The sequence below is a fragment of the Papio anubis genome, chromosome 5 (assembly GCF_008728515.1).
Source record: "Papio anubis isolate 15944 chromosome 5, Panubis1.0, whole genome shotgun sequence".
Lineage (NCBI taxonomy): Eukaryota > Metazoa > Chordata > Mammalia > Primates > Cercopithecidae > Papio > Papio anubis.
The window spans coordinates 135,182,738-135,202,767 of record NC_044980.1 but is presented as its reverse complement, the minus strand read 5'-3'; the positions used below and the strand labels follow the sequence as shown (position 1 = coordinate 135,202,767).

The following is a 20,030-nucleotide window of genomic DNA, read 5'->3' as shown; positions in this document are numbered from 1 at the left end:
TGTGGCCCTAGCACAGTGAGTATGAAAGGGACCATTTGGGCACCCAGAAGGCCTTCTGGGCCTGAGAGCACAAGGACTCAAGGCTTTCATGGAGGTCTCCAAGGTAATGGGAATAGTATGGAGGCAAAGCCTGCCACCCATGAGGGTCAGGAACAGAACATGAAGCAGAAGTTGTGGCCATCTTGGCCAGGCGCGGTGGCTCACACCTGTAATCCCACTACTCTGGGAGGCTGAGGCAGGCGGATCTTGAGGTCAGGAGATCAAGACCATCCTGACTAACACAGTGAAACCCCGTCTCTACTAAAAATACAAAAAATTAGCCGGATGTGGTGGCGGGCACCTGTAGTCCCAGCTACTCGGGAGGCTTAGGGAGGAGAATAGTGTGAACCTGGGAGGCGGAGCTTGCAGTGAGCCGAGATTACACTACTGCACTCCAGCCTGGGCGACAGAGCAAGACTCCATCTCAAAACAAAAAAATAAAAAGAAAGAAGTTGTGGCCGCCTCACCTGCTAGATGCCTCCTTGTTTATGTAAGGCTGGTTCTACAGATAATCAGTAGATTAAGAAATGACTCAGAGAGCAGATTCTGGCAAGACCATGGTGGTGATACAGTCTTTCAATCTCTTCGAATCCTCACACTGAAACAGAAAACCAAAAAAGCATGGAAGCATTTACAGCAAAACTAGCTATTACAGATTAAATAATGGTGACAAATCTTCTGCAGTTCCTTACATCAAAAGCTGGAGTCTATCCTTCTACTCTTTGTCTCTGGACTGACTTTAATGACTTGCTTTCAACAATGGAATGTAGCAGAAGTGACACTGGCTGACTCTGCAGCCTTGGTCTTGCTGAACAACCTGGGTCACCTCCCTAAGGATGAGACACCTCCATGAGTTCATAGTTTTGTTTTAAGTCACTTTTTGATGACAGGGAATCAATTCATTGTCTTAAAAATTTGATGAATAGGCCAGACATGGTGGCTCACGCCTGTAATCCCAGCACTTTGGGAGGCTGAGGCGGGCAGATCATGAGGTCAGGAGTTCGAGACCAGCCTGGCCAACATGGTGAAACCCCATCTCTACTAAAAATACAAAAAAATTAGCCAGGTGTGGTAGCAGGAGCCTGTAGTCCCAGCTACTCGGGAGGCTGAGGCAGGAGAATCACTTGAACCCGGGAGGCAGAGGTTGCAGTGAGCTGAGAGCTGAGGTCACGCCATTCCAGCCTGGGTGACAGTGCAAGACTCCGTCTCAAACAAACAAACCAAACTTGATGGATAAAGAGAAAGCATTTATTCTGCCTTTCCTATATGAACTGTGCCACTATGTAAGCAAATATTAGATGAGGCACAGCACCTCTTTATAATAAAAGTATTCTAGTGAATGCATGAGAAAAAAGAATTAGAATCATCAGCCTATAACCCCAATGAATTAAGACTGAGGCAATGTGCACCAACAGCTACTAACATTACAAAAAAAGAGACAAGCAGACTTGATGTGCCACCTGATGAAGAAATGCAGTACCATTTACAGTCTTGCTCAAGGGATCGGCCATAAGTCTGATCAAGTCTCTGAATCAGTTGCCAGTTTCCAGGAAATAGAAAGGACAGAGGCAAACACGCTGAAGTGCACCATGGGATCAAAATGGACCAATTCCAGACTGTGGGCAACTCTACGGGTTGAGTACTTCTAATTTTTCAACAGATAAATTCTTTTTTTTTTTTTGAGACGGAGTTTCGCTCTTGTTGCCCAGGCTGGAGTGCAATGGTGCAATCTCAGCTCACTGCAGCCTCCGCCTCCGGAGTTAAAGCAATTCTCCTGCCTCAGCCTCCCAAGTAACTGGGATTACAGGTGCCCACCACCATGTCCAGCTAATTTTTTGTGTTTTCAGTAGAGACAGGTTTTCAACATGTTGGCCAGGCTGGTCTTGAACTCCTGGCCTCAGGTGATCCCCTCACCTCGGCCTCTCAAAGTGCTGGGATTACAGGCATGAGACACCGCGCCTGGCCTCAACAGATAAATTCTAAGGAAAAGAAAAGAATGGTGAGAAATCTGTTAGATTAAAGAATCTTTTAAAAAATTGTTTTAAGAGGGAAAGACTAAGCTGTAGTATATAGGAATACACATTTGGGTGATAAAACTATTTTCTAAACTATGAGGAAGTGATTAAAGTCAGGCCAGCAGGAACTTTCTGGGGGAAGGAAGGAGTAGGACTGGACGGAGCCCAGGGTGGACCTTCTGGAGGCAGCTCAGTTATGTTTGTGGACCTGGGAAGGGTTTGCTTTAGAATAATTCATTAAACTGTATATTTGTTTTGTAAGATTTTCTGTTTCTGGCTTTTTGCTTGTTTACAATACAAAGGGTTTTATAAAGAAATAATTCCAAAAAGCAGGAAGTGAGAGAGTGAAACAATTATAGCTAGAGAGGTCTTCTTGTACTGTTTATGGTTAGAGAAGATGAAATAATAAGCTGAACTCTGCTAGAGAGGCAAACAATGTGGGCAGCTTACCTAGAGTGATTTTGCATAATGATAATCATCTTTTTGGGTAGGAAACCAATTAGAAGGGCATTAAGCAGTTTAACAGATGTGCAGAGAAAAAGGCTAGAAAAGATATACAAGGCATTTGCCTAGAAAGGACATACAAGGCATTTGCCATGGCATATTTTGAAATAAAGCATTATGAGTGTTATTTATATTAATTCATGTTCCTTATCTAATGGTTCAACAATGTACATCTATTGATGTTGTGAAACAAACCAATTATTTTTCTTTTAAACTGGTTAACACCAGTCAGTAGAGTGTTCCTCTAGGTCCTGGTGGACACAATCCCTGTAGCAGTGTTAGATCCTGAACCTGTCACACTCTGCCCCAGGCATTAAGAGTGTCCCATTCACACCCTTGGCTTGGATAGGTCCTTGCCCGCAAGGAAACCTTTAGATCATCATTTGGCTTCCCATATTACTGTCTTTCAGGGAGAGAATGCATTGAAGAGCTAATATGAGCATTCCTGTGTATTCGATAGTAATATTTCTCACTGTAAATTAAGACAGGTTAAAGTACTTGTAGAAGGATTGGCTTAGGTCAAGAAGATGAACAGTACTTTCTCTGAAAACCATGAGAAGGATAAATGATGAGATTTATTATTTTATACTTTAAAACCCCTGGTTTATTTTTCTCCTGGACATTGGGACGAATCATCTGCTGAGTCCAAGGAAGGCTGAAACAGCTGCAAAAGGCAATGAGAAAGGGCTGAACCAAATACAGGCAAAGGAATTACTTCCTAACCCTCCAGATCCTACCTTGCACTGTCTATACTGGCTCACCAGATCACCAAAAGGCACCCAAATTCCTGATTCAGGTTCAGCTAGGACATACTAACACACTTAGAAAGGCCATTCCCATCCAAGCTTAAATATTCACATATATATACACACACATATATATATACACACACACACACACATATATACACACACATATACACACACATACACACACATATATACATATATTGTTTTTTGTTTTTTTGAGACAGTCTCTGTCGCCCAGGCTGGAGTGCAGTGGTATGATTTCAGCTTACTGCAACCTCCACCTCCCGGATTCAAGTGATTCCCATGCCTCAGCCTCCCAAGTAGCTGGGATTACAGGCATGTACCACCGTACCCGACTAATTTTTGTATTTTTAGTAGAGACGGGATTTCACTATGTTGGCCAGGCTGGTCTCAAACTCCCAACCTCAGGTGATCTGCCCGCCTTGGCTTCCCAAAGTGCTGGGATTACAGGCATGAGCCACTGAGCCTGGCCAATATTCACCTATATTCTTTCCTAATATTTTTGTGTATGGTTTCCTGTTTCAAATCTAAATCCTTAATTCTTTTAGAATTTGTTTACATTTATTAAAGTAAAAATCTAATTTTATTTTTCCAAATATTAGTTTGTCAACACCATTTATTGACTAATCTATCCTTTATCCACTGGTTTAAAATGCTGCCATTATCAGGACTGATGCCACAGAAACAAAATCCTGACTTTAACATTGAGGAGATTCTTCCATATTTTTAATTAAAAGTCAGTTGTGGCTTTGAGGGAGAGGACTAGAGCCTTGACTCTAAGACTAGACAGAGCTTATACTGGCTCACTTACAAATACGCATAGATAACCACCAGCCTCCTTTCTCCCATCATGAATTCACTACCGGTTACTCAAAACAAATGTTCTCAATCAGACAACCTGAATTTGAATCCTGGCTCACTCTTTACGAGCCAAATGACATCAGTTACTTCACCTCTTTGTATCTTAGTTTCTCCCTCTGTAAAACGGGGATAACAGAAGTATCTACTAAACGGGCAACTGTGAGGACTAACTGAGATAAGGCACTTAAAGTGCCTGATCAATAACAACACCAGCAGAATATTTTTATGGTAGTGATCTTATCATTATTCTCATTATCACCATCTAGATGAGCTTATGACAGATTGTAGAGGAGTCATATTCACTCTTCATTCATTCAGTGAAATGCTATTCAGCATTTACTGTGTTTCAGCTATCATTTTAGCAGTGAATAATAAAGGCAAGGTCCCTACCCCTCAAAACTCATATGTTAATGGGAAAACCATTAAAACAATGGCTAAAGAAAAAATATCTGTGAATAGTACAACAACAAAATACAGCAGGACTTCACCAGGAACTTTCCCTTATGTTGTGGTCATGGAAAGCTTCACTGAGCCCCAGATGAATAGAAGAAGCCAATAAGAAATGTGTTGTTTTTCAAATACTTCGAGTTTTTCTAGATATGTTTCCTTTTTTTTTTTTTTTTTTTCTGAGACGGAATCTCGCTCTGTTGCCCAGGCTGGAGTGCAGTGGCACCATCTCGGCTCACTGCAAGCTCCGCCTCCCAGGTTCACGCCATTCTCCTGCCTCAGCCTCCCGAGTAGGTGGGACCACAGGCACCCAGCACAACGCCTGGTTAATTTTTTTGTATTTTTAGTAGAGACGGGGTTTCACTGTGTTAGCCAGGATGGTCTCGATCTCCTGACCTCGTGATCTGCCCATCTCGGCCTCCCAAAGTGCTGGGATTACAGGCGTGAGCCACCACGCCCAGCTGTTTCCAATTGCTTATTCGATTCCACTGTAGTTAGAAAATAAAGTCTGTATAACTTTAGTCCTCATATATTTATTGAGATTTGTTGTCTGGCCTAGATACCATTTATCTTAATGAATGTACCATATGCACTTGAAAAATGTGCATCCCGCAGTTGCATAAATATCAGTTACATCAAAATGGTTGATGATGTTATTCATATCTTCTGTGGTTTTATTTATATTTTTGTCTAGTTCTGTCAATTGCTGAGAGAGCAATGTTAAGTTTTCTAATAATAAATGTGGTTATGTCTATTTCTCCCTTTAATTCTATTTTTGCTTCATATATTTTGAAGCTCTATTATCAGGAGCATGAATATTTATAATTGCTTGGTAATGAACTGAACCATTTTGTCATATATCTTTTGATCTTCTATTTATTATTATTATTCTTTTTAGTAGAGACAGGGTTTCACCATATTGGCCAGACTGGTCTCAAACTCCTGACCTCAGGTGATCCGCCCGCCCCAGCCTCCCGAAGTGCTGGGATTATAGGCATGAGCCACCATGCCCGGCCTATTTACCTTTTAAAGAGATAATTTTGGCTGCTATGTGGGAGAATGTATTGTAGCAGGGATCAATGGAAGAAACAAGGAAACCAAAGATGAGGCCATTGCAATGGTCCAGGAGAAAGTTGGTGGTAGCTTGCACTAGGGTAGAAACAGGAGGAAGGAAGAGAAGTGAACAGATTCAAATGTAAAGGTAAAGTCAACAGTATCTGCTAAAGAATTAGATGTAGTAAGGGAAGGAACAACTCTAGGATGACTCCTAGGTTTGTAGCCTGAGCACTTAGGTGGATAATGTTGTCTTTTAATGAAATGGAGAAAACTCAGGCTGAATGCTGCTGTGAGTTTGAGAAAAATGAAGACACAGAATATCCTTTAGATTTAGCAGTGTGGGATTCAGCGTGGTGGCTCACGCCTGTAATCCCAGCACTTTGGGAGGCCGAGGTGGGCAGATTACTTGGGCTCAGGAGTTTGAGACCAGCATGGGCAACATGGCAAAATCCTATCGCTACAAAAAAGTACAGAAATTTGCCAGGAGTGGTGGCACGCACCTGTGGTTCCAGCTTTTCGGGAAGCTGAGGTGGGAGGATCACTCAAGCCCAGGAGGCAGAAGTTGCAGTGAGCCGTGATTGCACCACTGCACACCAGCCTGGGTGACAGATAGAGCTTATCTCAAACAAACAAACAAACAACAGATTTGGCAGTGTGTGAGGGGTGAATGAGGGTCAAAAGCCCACATGGAGTGGCTTGAGGAGAAAACAAAAGGCAGTGGGGAGTCAAGATGGTGACCATGGAGAGTATTTATGGAAGTTACACTGTGCATGGGGAAAGAAGTGAGGCAGTGGCTGAAGGAGGATCTGGGTCAAGGAAAGTTTTCTTTGCTTAATGTTGGAGTTACAAGAACATGTTTATACACTAATAAGGAGAATCCACTATGTCTTAACTGTATGAACATAACTGTATCCAAATGTAGCCTGCCTATTTTTGGCTTTCCTTTTCTTACTTCATATGTTCCCAAAGAGGGGGAAAGGATATATTTTGCTTTTTTTTTTTTTTTCCTGAGACGGAGTCTCGCTCTGTCGCCCAGGCTGGAGTACAGTGGCGTGATCTCGGCTCACTGCAAGCTCCGCCTCCCAGGTTCACGCCATTCTCCTGCCTCAGCCTCCCGAGTAGCTGGGACTACAGGAGCCCGCCACCATGCCTGGCTAATTATATTTTGCTATTTTTAATACAGATAAAAAGAGATTAACTATGTAGTTATCAATGGGAACAAAATCCCACTGTTATCTGATTATGAACAGGCACTTGTGGTCACTGATTTCAATGATTCTACATTTAACATCCCATATATGTTTTTAATCTTTTATATATGTAGCAAAAGCCCTGTAAAATAAGGGTATTTTCTCTAAGTGATATGGTCAGTCAATCCTTTCGATTATGAGTTATACAGAACTTTCCTAGAATCTCAAGGGTAACAATATAGTTTAATGATAATAATACAGACTTTAGTATCACGCATACCTAAGTTTTAAGTCTTGGTTCTGCTTCTTTTTAATGCGATCGATAATAAACACAGATCACAGACAAATATTTGCCTGTCTTCTAGACTTTATTAATACCATATCTGGCTTTCCAATCTTGTACTCGGTGACTGCTCAGTACATATAACTGTAGGTAATATATACTGTAACCACTTTAAAATCTAAATCGGAAAACTATGAATACAGGTGACTCAAGCCAGGCACTCAGTTTGCCTGGAAGATGTAAAGACAGTCTACACCTCCAAGGGTTTCCGGCCACCAAGGATCACTAAATTGCATAAGCAGGTGTCCGTGCAAAGTCCGAGAGGTTAATAATGAACAACTCTATTTTATCTGTGGCTAGGGAGGTGGACTCAGTGTTGTCGACACCAGGCAAACACACAACAAAGCATTTCCCAAGAGAGACCCAGAGAGATAAGTCAGAGAAATGCACCTGTTAGAAAGATTACCCTCTTCCTAGGATTTCCTACTGGTTTCCCAACAACTGGTCATATTTGTGCACACGAGTCACTCTCTGCCCCTCTGCCTTGCTTATCTGAGCTAGTAATACTCAAAACAAAGACAAAAAATGGAAATTTAATCTCCCCTGAAACCTATCAAAAGACAGGACAACCCTCATCAATGGAAAGGATCACATTTCCCATTTCAAGTCAAAGGAAGAGCTCTGAGAGTGATAGTCTTTGGTTTCATGAAATTATATTGAGAGGCGTTCTTCCATTGTTTTCATTTGGGGTTTGAAATTTGCCTGAAAATAAAGCAACAAGGAGAATAGATGTTATGTAGTGATTTGCATATATTTGACATGCTCTCCTGACAGTCAGAACCATCCCAGTATCAAACTAATCATATACTTCAAAGTGAAAAAGAGAAAATAGGGCCTCTCTTACAAGTCAAAAAACTAAATATTCCAGGTGAGGCTTTTGAGTTTTCATCCAGTTTTAAACCCTGTGCCGGGAAATGGAGCGAATGTGCTCTTGCATTAAGAAACATTCCTTTTCAGGGTTCTTTAACATTCACAATGAGCAGACAAACCTTTGTGACCATCAGCAACTCATCCACATTGCCCCTTCCACACACATACATGCAAGTATGAGAAACTCAATCTTCCTGCTTTTGAAACACAAAAGGCAGCCTGGCCCCAGGTAAGGAGGAGTTTAGGTATCCCAAGAAAGGGCTTAGATCATCAGCCACACAGGCCGGCCCCTGGGCAGTACCTGCTGACAGCAGGAATGGAAACCACTACCAAGGGTAAGTGCTTATGGGTGAATGATTATTGTTTACATGGTCTTCTTCCAAGTTGTAAAACTTCTCTGAGGTCTCCAACCAGAATGAAGAGCACAGATTAGGCATGAAACAGCAAAATTGTACAGAGAAGGGAAAACAGCATGAACTATTCCTGATGGATGGTCAAATTGAGCAGAACACTGGCATATGTATTGTGGCTCTCTGGACTCCCTGTTGTTCATGTTTTACCGGCCTAATAAATATGATCTGGCTAAGAAGAATTAGAGTGTCCATGGCAATCACAAAAAATTTAGGATTGAGATTCTTCCTATTCTCATTAAAGGCATGAGTTAGGGTCCTTTTGCATATGACTGTAAGAACGTGCGCGTAAAAGAGAAAGAGCATGGCCAGGCGTGGTGGCTCACACATATAATCCCAGCACCTTGGGAGGCCAAGATGGGTGGATCATGAGGTCAAGAGATTGAGACCATCCTGGCCAACACGGTGAAACTCCGTCTCTACTAAAAATACAAAAATTAGCCAGATGTGTTGGCATGTGCCTGTAGTCCCAGCTACTCAGGAGGCTGAGGTGGGAGAATTGCTTGAATTCGGGAGGCGGAGGTTGCAATGAGCCAAGATGGTGCCACTGCACTCCAGTCTGGAGACAGAGTGAGACTCCATCTCAAAAAAAACAATAATAAAAATAAAAGAGAGAGAGAAAGAGAATAATATTTTAAGCTGTGTCTCCTGAAAGATGTGAAATATGGAGAAGGGAAATCTATATTTTCTGCTGTTAAGAGGAAGGTTTCTCAGTGTAATTTATAGGTGTTTTGCACCAAACTCATCTACATTAAAAATACAGATGCGCCGGGCGCGGTGGCTCAAGCCTGTAATCCCAGCACTTTGGGAGGCCGAGGCGGGTGGATCACGAGGTCAGGAGATCGAGACTATCCTGGCTAACATGGTGAAACCCCGTCTCTACTAAAAATACAAAAAACTAGCCGGGCGTGGTGGCGGGCGCCTGTAGTCTCAGCTACTTGGGAGGCTGAGGCGGGAGAATGGCGTGAACCCGGGAGGTGGAGCTTGCAGTGAGCCGAGATCACGCCACTGCACTCCAGCCTGGGAGACACAGCGAGACTCCGTCTCAAAAAAAAAAAAAACAAAAACAGATGCTTGACAATTTGCAATTGCAAAACTACGGAACCAGTCCAAATGCCCATGAATCGACTAGTGGGTAAAAGGTGGTGTGTGTGTGTGTGTGTGTGTGTGTGTGTATTTATATGGCATATGTACATTTTTTACTGGTCTGTTTTACTGCTGTTCATTTTTTACTGGTCTAATTAATATTATCTGACTTACAAGAATTAAAGTGTCTACGGCAATCACAGAAAATTTAGCACTGAGATTCTTCCTATTCTTCATACACACACACACACACACACACACACACACACACACACACCCCATGGAATACTACTCAGCCATAAAAAGGAATGGAATAATGGCATTTACAGTAACCTGGATGGAGTTGGAGACCATTATTCTAAGTGAAGTAATTCAGGAATAGAAAACCAAACATTGCATGTTCTCACTTATAAGTGGGAGCTAAGCTATGAGGACACAAAGGCATAAGAAGGATCCAATGGACTTTGGACACTTGAGGGGAAGGGTAGGAGCACTTATCCATGTAACTAAACACCACCTGTTCCCCCAAACCTAGTGAAATTTTTAAAAATACAGGTGCTTGGACTCCTCACTCCATTAGTTCAGACTGAGTGACCTGTGGTGGGTCCTTGGAATCTGCATGTTCAACATGCTCCTCCAGTAATTTTTAAGTGCCTGGGAGTTGGAAAATCACTAACACTGTAGTGTCGAGCCTCCTGGAATAAAACAAACCCATTTCCTTCAATCCTATTTTCAGATAGGCCAAGGTTACCGCACAGCACCTATTGTATTTACTGTGTATTAAAGATACATAGTAAAGGTGAAATTGTTCAAAACACGAGGCCAGGACAACTGGCCATCCATGAGGAAAAATAAAAACTTGATTCCCACCTCATACTGTACACAAAATTAACTCTAGATGAATGAAAAATCTGCATGTTAAAAATCAGCAATCCTTTATCTTTAGAAGAAAAAAAAAGAATTTTTCATATTGTGGTAGAGAAGGACCACAAGCTACAAAAAACACATAGTATAGGCCGGGCCTGTAATCCCAGCACTTTGGAAGGCCGAGGCAGACAGATTGCCTGAGTTCAGGAGTTCGGGACCAGCCTGGGCAACATGGTGAAACCCAGTCTCTACTAAAATACAAAAAAATTAGCCAGGCGTCGTGGCGTGCGCTTGTAGTCCCAGCTACTTGGGAGGCTGAAGAAGGAGAATTGCTTGAACCCAGGAGGCAGAGGTTGCAGTGAGCCGAGACTGTGCCACTGCACTCCAGTCTGGGCAACAGAGCAAGACTCCATCTCAAAAAACAAAAAAGAAAACAAAAAAAACCCCATAAACAAATGATTTATTGATTCAGCTATATGAAAATGTTATGTCTTTTCAATAAATGACTCAAAATATAAAAAACCATGCAAATAACTGGAAGAAGATATTTGAAATACACAACTCTGATAGATAATTACCATCCATACTTACTAAAGAACTCTTACAAATCAGTAGGAAATACATAACCTAGTACTACAGAATTGGAGAAAGGATATAAGTTGGCAATTCACTGAAAAGAGAACCAAAATGCCCAATAAACAAATGAAAAGATGCTCAGTCTCACTAACAATTCAGCAAACCAGCAAATGCAAATTTTAAAAGTTAGATACTATCTTCACATGTATTAGATCAGAAAAAATATTTAAAATCTAATATTATTAACAGTTTGCAAGAATGTTAAGAAATGGTAGCTATTTTACATTGCTAATGATATTGCTAATTCACTTAATGAGTTTACAGAGTCATTTCTTAATCTCCAGTTAATTTTGAAATGCACATATTCCATGACCCATCAACTTCTAGATACATAATGAAGAAAATTTCATATATGTGCACAAGGAATGTATGTAAAGATGTTCATTTTGACAATGTTTATAATTATTAAAAAATTGTAAAAGGCCAACATATCCATCAATATAGTAAATAGACAAACTGTGCTATATTTATATAGCTAATTACTTGCAGCAGTTAAAATGAAATAAGTATATTGAATTAACAAAGATCAATCTACAAAACATAACGTCAAAAGAAAAGCATGTTTCAAAAGCATATATACAGAACAATATCATTTAAGTAAATTGGTTAAAATACAAATAGTATTATATATTATTATGTGAACAATCACATGTAATAAACAGTACAAAGAATGGATGCAAATCATGCACATTGTATTAGTCTGTTCCCACACTGCTATAAAGAAATACCTGAGACTCGGTAATTTATGAAGAAAAGAGGTTTAATTGACTCATAGTTTGAAAGGCTTACCAGGAAGCCAAACCATATCACTCCACCCTGTCCTTCTCACATTTCAAAACATAATCATGTCTTCCTAACAGTCCCCTGAAGTTTTAACTCATTCCAGCATTAACTCAAAAGTCCAAGTCCAAAGTCTGTCTGAGACAAAGTAAGTCCCTTCCCCCTACAAGCCTGTAAAATGAAAAACAAGACAGTTACTTCCAAGATATAGTTACTTCCAAGTACAGGCATGGGGTAAATGCTCCCATTCCAAAAGGGAGAAATTGGCCAAAACAAAGGGGGTATAGGCCCCATGCAAGTCTGAAACCCAGCAGGGCAGTCATTAACTTTTAAAGCTCCAAAATGATCTCCTTTGACTCCATGTCTCACATCCAAGCCACACTGATGCAAAGGATGAGTTCCCAAGGCCTTGGGCAGCTCTCCACCTGTGGCTCTGCAGGGTACAGCCCCCAGAGCTGCTTTTACAGGCTGGCATTGAGTGCCTGCAGCTTTTCCAGGTGCACGGAGCAATCTGTTGGTGGATCTACCACTCTGGGGTCTGGAGGACGATGGCCCTCCTCTCACAGCTCCAATAGGCAGTGCCCAAGTGGAGACTCTGTGTGGGTGCCCTAACCCCACATTTCCTCCCCTCCACATTGCTCTAGTAGAGGTTCTCCAGAGCGATCTGCCCTGTAGCAGACTTCTGTTTGGACATCCAGGCCTTTCCATACATCTTCTGAAATCTAGGCAGAGGTTCCCAAATCTCAACTCTTGCCTTCTGCACACTTGCAGGCCCACCACCACATGGAAGCTGCCAAGGTTTGGGGCCTGTAGCCTCTGATGCCATAGCCTGAGCCATACCTTGGCCCCTTTTAGCCATGGCTGGAGTTGGAGCGATTGGGATGCAGGGTGCCATGTCTCAAGGCTGCATAGAGCAGCTGGGCCCTGGGCCTGGCCCATGACACCATTTTTCCCTTCTAGGCCTCTGGGCCTGTGATAAGAGGGGCTGCTGTGAAAGTCTCTTACATGCCCTGGAGACATTTACCATATTATCTTGGCTATTAACATTTGGGTCCTCTTTACTTATGCAAATTTCTACAGCAGCCTTGCATTTCTCCCCAGAAAATGGGATTTTCTTTTCTACCACATGGCCAGGCTGCAAATTTTCCAAACTTTTCTGCTCTGTTTCTTTTTTAAATATAAGTTCCAATTTCAGATCATCTTTTTGTGAACACATATGACTGTACACTGTTAGGCGCAGCCAGGACACTTCTTGAATGCTTTGCTGCTTAGAAATTTCTTCTGCCAGATACCCTAAACTATCTCTCTCAAGCTCAAAGTTCCACAGATCTCTAGGGCAGGGGCAAAATGCCACCGGTCTCTTTGCTAAAGCATAGCAAGAGTGACCTTTATTGCAGTTCAAAACAAGCTCCTTATTTCCATCTGAGACCACTTCAGCTTGGATGTCATTGTCCATATCACTATCAGCATTTTGGTCAAAACCATTCGACAAGTCTCTAGGAAGTTCCAAACTTTCCCACATCTTCCTGTCTTCTTCTGAGCCCTCCAAACTGTTCCAACTTCTGTCCATTACCCAATTCCAAAGTCACTTCCACATTTTCAGGTATCTTTATAGCAATGCCCCACTTTCCTGGTACCAATTTTCTGTATTGGTCTGTTCTCACACTGCTATAAAGAACTACCTATGACTGGGTAATTTATGAAGAAAAGAGGTTTAATTGACTCACAGTTTTGTAGGCTTAACAGAAAGCATGGCTAGGAGGCCTCGGGAAATTCACAATCATGGCAGAAGGTGAAGGGGAAGTAAGCACATCTTTCCATGGCGAAGGAGGAAGGTGGGGAAGTACCACACACTTTTAAACCATCAGATCTCATGAGAACTCACTATTACGAGAACAGCATGGGGGCAATCCACCCCCATGATCCAATCACCTCCCACCAGGTCCCACCTTCAACATGTGGGGATTACAGTTCCCCACTATGGATGGGGACATAGAGCCAAATCATATCATACATCAACTTTCAGTTAATGGTTTATTCTGGTGACGGAGGGGAAGGACTTCAGCTGTAATGTTTCTTGCCTTAAAAAATAAAGATCTGAAGTGAATATGACAACATGTTAACACAGTTGTTAATGTGAGTGATGAGTAAATAGATGTCTATTGTTTGTGTAGGCTGAAGTATTTCATAATTAAACAATAAAAACAAAAATGACCAACCACAAAGTTGTTATTAGGTTAGGTAAGACTGACACAGTCCATTATAGTCCTAGTTGTGGGACAGTTCTCCGGGTGTCCTTGGACTGACCCAGTTCTCTCCCTTTTCTCACTTGTAGTTATCATGAATAACTGTAGGATGAGCTGAGAATTCAGCATTCTGAGATAAGAGGGAGCTGACTAGAACAGCCAGGCTCTGTTCCAGCCCCCACTTAGAAACAGGATGTCCTTCAATGCTTTATACCAGTGAATCATGTGACCTCTGTGTATGAAACCAGGGTGAGCTGTTTTCTGGGGTCCCTCAGCTGTGATCCAAGTGGGGCATGTGCAGCTGAGACCCCAACTGCCCCAGGCAGTTTTCCTGAGCCTTGGGGAGCTGCCTCGCCCTGAATCCTAGGCTTCTGCTGTCCCTTGCTACCTATCCAAAAGTAATAAACCCACTTCATGTAACTCATTGTATGTACGGGTGTTCTGTCTCACCAGACTGAGGCAAGTTAATACCAGTGTACAGTGAGCTGCTTCTCACCGTGACACATGGAAAGAGCGGGAAGAGTTTAGGTCACCAGTCTTTTCGAAGAAAGATGGTGGGAAGCAGGAATAAAAATATTTTTATGAGGACTAACTCCTATAGGATTTGGTTAAAGCAAAATATGAGAAGTAGTATTTACCCATAGAGGAATGGAGATACTGATCATAACACAGGTAGAATGCCATATTGATACCAAATGTTTTCAGCAGCTAGGAGATAATGTGGCTGTACTTTTTCTTAATAAATCTGTCATGAAAATAGCACCAAAGAAAACAAAGAGATGAGAATATCTCATTAGTGTAAAATACTGAAAACTAAAGTATCCCTTGTGATATCCTGAGAAAATACATTTGGTCAGGCCATACGCTGTCAAAGGCTGGTCTCCAGACAAACTGTATGCAGAGACCCAAAGGGCTTACTCTTCTCTTAGATATTTCCAAGGCAAAAAGTTTTCCTTGAAGTCACAGACTAAGGGCTATAAAGTTAATGAGAGCGTCTCCTTTTCTAGAAATTTTTGAGAATGAACAACGACATGATTGAGTGAAAAACAAAATTCTGGACCAGAATCTAGTATGTAGTAGAGGTTCAGTGAGCATTGTTTAAACTTAGCAAAACAGCCCCAATAAATAGAGGACAACTGAGGTCAATGGACAAAGAAGCTATGCGACAATTATTTTAGATGAAGTTCTATCATCATGGACCATGAATACTCCATACTTCCTCTTTCCCCTTTTACTTCTATTTTTATACCATTTTCTCCACTTTCCTATGATACTCTGCTTTTGTTAATGTGGCCTTAAAGTTTACTTAATCAGGTGTCTAAGGATTTCTCCAAGTCCATCACCTGCTAACCGGGTGATCTGTGCTCTGAAAAGCGCTATAGTCAGAAAGGCCTTTCATTTTATAGTAGAGCTTGTAGATGTCAACCTAACAGCCTCCAACGGATGCATGTATCTGGAGGCCAGGTGCGCCAGGGGAAGTTAGGCCCCTCTCTCTTCCCAGGAGATGAATTGTTATTAGTCAAAGCCAAATAAGAGGAGGATTCCGCTTGCCAGTGACTGTTTTAGGAATAAGTATGTGTTACAACTCTGGCCAAAGACACAGGAAGGAAAGTCTGCTAAGCAACTCATTTTGCTCTTAAAAAGGAAAAAAGGCTCATTCCCTCTTCTGGTCTTTCAAATTGACTATTGAGATGATACCCTTGGCTACTTCAGTCATCCTGTGACATGAGAGGACAAACCTAAGAGAAACAGTTATAGACAGAGAATGGCAGAATGGACAGATCAAAAGAACTCGAATCCTTGATACTATCATTAGCCACTGAATTCACCGACCCTGGAAGATTCCTACCCTAGGATTTCCTGTTAAGTGTTCTAGTGAATGTCCTAACTATTTAAGTGAGTTTTAATCGGGTTTTCTGTTTCTTGCAGCAGAAACTGTCCTAACAGGTATACTCCAACCCCAAACAATGATTACCAGATTCAATTAAGTGAGCCTTTGGGTAAGAGCATCTCTGTGGAGATAGTCTGTATCTTTTAAAATCAGGTTTATTGGGCCAAGGGAAACTCATTCATTAAGGATTTTCAATCCTTCTTCTCCTGGCAACATTTTGGAGAGGTCACTCTCTTGGTAAGCAGTTATTCATTTAACAAATATTTATTAAGTACCCATCATAAGTCAGGCACTATTTTAGAGGTTGGGATAAGAGTGTTGAACAAGAATTACAGACTCATTGTTTTCATGGAGCTTACACTGAGGGGTAGGATGGGGAGCTACGACAAAGGAGTAAACAAATAACTGAATAAGATAACCTCAGATAGCAATAAGTGCCAAGAAGGAAAGTAAGCACAGGGCTGTGACCAGGAGTGACCCATGGCCCTGCCAAAGTGGCAGGGCCATTTTGCACAAGGTGGTGGCCTAGGTTTGTTTGAGAAAGTCATGTCTGAGTGCAAATCAGATGAGGAGTCAACACATTGGATTCTGGGGTCAGAGCGGCCCAAGCAGAGGTCAGGACCTCGTGCAAAGATCCTGGGGAGGAAATGAGCTTGGGGAACTTGAAGAACAGAAAGAGCGTGTGTGTAGCTGGAAAGGCAGGAGGGAAGCAAAGTGCTAGAGGGCAAGGGCGTGGAAGTAGGCAGGAACCAGGTCGGGCAGGGCCTCGGAGACCACGGTGAAGAGTCTGGATGCTATTCTAAATGCAAAGGAGAGCTGCTGGCGCGTTTGCACAGAGGGCTTGACAACTCATGATTCCATTACCACGAGTTTGTATCGCAGGCTGCCCTCTGGTTCAATCCCTCAAAAGGCCATTTTATCTCTTTCTCAGCAGGGCAGAGCCCTAAACACAGAATCCCAGTGCTTTGGGATGCAGCCTGAGCTGAGGGAGCAAAAGGACAGAGGCTGACGCCATGCCCAGGCTCTCACTTGGGTCCTGTCCCCACACAGCCCATTTGGAGGCCGACACGTTTCTGTGAGAGAGATGTGGAACCTGACGTGTAAAATAGTAAGAAAAAAAACCTACTCGAGTTCACTGCCCTGTTGGAGGCCTCACAACAAGCAGTAAAATTTTCTTTTAAAAAAAAAAAAGAAAGAAAACTAGGTCAGAGCTCCTCTGCCTGGTAGCACACATAGAGCTGGGCAAACTCCAAAAGCCACTGCTCCACTTGGAGGTCTCTATTGAGCAATTTGAGTGATGTCAGTACCAAGGGCCTCCGAAAGCAGTCCCATTTCCGAACCTGACCTCACCCGCGGTTCTCCTAGTAACTTTAACACCATTTCTTCCTGTCCTGTGCTGTATTTATCCCACGTGTTTATTTTCTATACAGTCCATTCCGAAACTGAGCTCTGTGTGAGTTTCCAGGTCACCATGTCCCATCAGGGCAAACTCAACAGATGTGGGATGAGCTGGAAGATGAAACGGGCCATCCCTGCCATTGCTGAGCACAGCCTGGCACTCACTGTGGAGGGGGGTTTCTTGTTCCAGGGCCAGCCAGGGAAAGTTAGCGTCTGTGATTTATGCAATCAATCTTCTTTTTCCGAAGCACATCCTGTGGGCAAGGCAGGTCCTCCCAACCCCCATGGCCAAGAATGTTCCTTGCTGACATGTTCAACTTGAGAGTGGAGGTCACAGCAACATCCACAGATTCCTGAGAAGCTTGCTTTAATTTCTTTTTTCTTCTGAGGGCACCAGCAATTTCCGTCCATTTAATTCATTCTCTGGGTCTCCTGGCACGGTCTGCTGTTGTCACAGCAACAGGGACCAGCGAGTTTGTATTGCTACTCTCTGAGGTTAATGCACCCCGTGGCCCTCTGCCCACGGGCCTCTCAGCCTCATCCCCAACAGCCCTGCCTCCACTGGGCCCTTCCTCACCGGTAGCCTGGGCACCACCTCCAGACCACGAGCTGACAGAACTCTCAGACAAGACTGATGCCCCTTGTTTGTCTACCAGATCTCAACAAATTAAAAACAAAAAACAAACAAAACTTCCTAGTAAACCAAACTCCAGACCTTTGAACCCTGTTTTGCTAAAGCTAAAATGGATCTTTCATGCTTTTGAAACCACAAGCAGAAATTTGGTTTCGACTGTGGGCTGTCTTCACTGACCCCTTCCACATAGGAAACTCATTCTTCAGCATCTTGTTTGGGTGTCTTGGCATTACGAGGCTGGCATTTATGGTGATTGGGGCTGGTGAGAAGAGTATTCATAAAAACACTGGAATGTAAGCGGAAGCAAGGGGAAAGTCTTTTTGGTGTTCTTTGTCCTTTATTATTATTTATTACTTATTATTTATTATTACTGCATTCCTGGCACTTAGAACAGAACACCTGACACACAGTAGGCCTTTGGTCCAAAATTGCTAAATTAATAACTAACATCCCCTGAGCACTTACTGTGTGCCAGACACTGTAGTAATTTACGATGTCTGTCTCAGCTTTTATTATAGGATTATTGTAAGATCTAAAAAAGCACTTATCCAGGTGTGATGGCTCACACGTGTAGTCCTAGCTACTCAGGAGACTGAGGCAGGAGGATCCCTTAAGCCCAGAAGTTTGAGCCCAGTCTAAACAACATTGTAAAACCCCTGTCTCTTAAAAAAAAAAAAAAAAAAGTAAAAATTAAAGATAAAATTTAACAAGCACATAATTTGTTCTTACTGCACGCAAGGCACTGTCCTAAGCATTATATATATATATATATAAGCTCAACCGATCAACACGGCAACCCTGTAGTGGGTTGAATGGTGGCCCCTAAAAAGACATGACCACATCCTAATCCCTGGAACCTGCAGATGGGACTTTATTTGGAAAAAGGATCTCTGTGGGTGTAATGAAGTTAAGATCTCAAGATGAAATTATCTCGGATTATTGGTGCATATTCTAAACCCAATGACAAATGTCTTTACAGGAGATGGAAGAGGAGAAGACACAGAGAAGAAGAAAAGGCCAAGTGAAGAACCAGGCAGAGACTGGAGTGATGCTGCCATAGCCACTGACCACCTGGTGCCCCCAGAAGCTAGAAGAGGCAAGAGGGGATTATCCCCTAGTGCCTTTGGGGTGGGCATGGCTCTGTAACACCTTGATTTTAGACTTCTGCCCTTCACCACTGAGAGAATACATTCCTGTTGTTTTAAGCTACCAAGTTGGTGGTAATCTGTTATGGTAGGCTTAGGACATCAATACCAATCCTGTATGTCTTCTCAGATGAAGAAATTGAGCCCAGCAGATGAAGTGACCTGCCCACGTTCACATGCTTAGTAAGTGGCAAAGCTGGCATTTGAACTCAGGCAATCTGGCATGAAGTCCTTGTTCTTAACCACTACATTCATCCCTGGAATGTATTTAATTGAACACCTACTATGTGTCAGGTATGATAGATGCTGGGGATACAGCTATGAACAAAACAGCCAAAAGTTCCTCATGAAGCTCATGTGGGAACTGAGGTTCAGAGAGCGAGAGTGATTTGCCTAAGGTCACAGCACAGTTGGTAGAGTTGGGATTTGAACTGGAGCATCCTGACTCCAGAGTTCATTCTCTACTCTCTAAAACAAAATGGGAGCCACTGGCCCAGGCAGCCTCTGTAAACTACAAGAAAAAAAAAAATGGGGATGGACAGTGGGATGCAGCAGCTGTCCCCCTACCTCTGAATAAGGTCCCTTGTCAGTGGTGTTCACTCAGGCTGCCTTATGATGGTAGAGAGAACAATAGGTGACTGGGGAGTCCACTGGTCTACCACAAGGCAGAGGCAGAGACCTTCTTCTACCTCTGTTGTCAGGATGGCCCAACATCTGGGGGCATTTTGAGGAGCTGGTGAACTTCAGTGTCACCCCTCCAGACTGCAAATAGGCTAAGGCATCTGACCCAACTCTTCCAGCACCAGGGGCAGGTCTTCTCCTAAATTTGCCACGGAATAATC

At 42.6% G+C, this 20,030-nt stretch overlaps 1 long non-coding RNA gene across 2 annotated transcripts in view; it reads right to left on the bottom strand.

The window, feature by feature from the left end:
* Positions 1–410: 410 nt before the first annotated feature.
* LOC110743541 overlaps positions 411–20,030 on the bottom strand; it is a 154,461-nt gene continuing 134,841 nt past the window's right edge. For both annotated transcript variants that reach the window (XR_004183839.1, XR_004183838.1), the window contains exon 4: positions 411–637. This is a non-coding gene — a long non-coding RNA (uncharacterized LOC110743541). The remainder of the gene's footprint in view (positions 638–20,030) is intronic.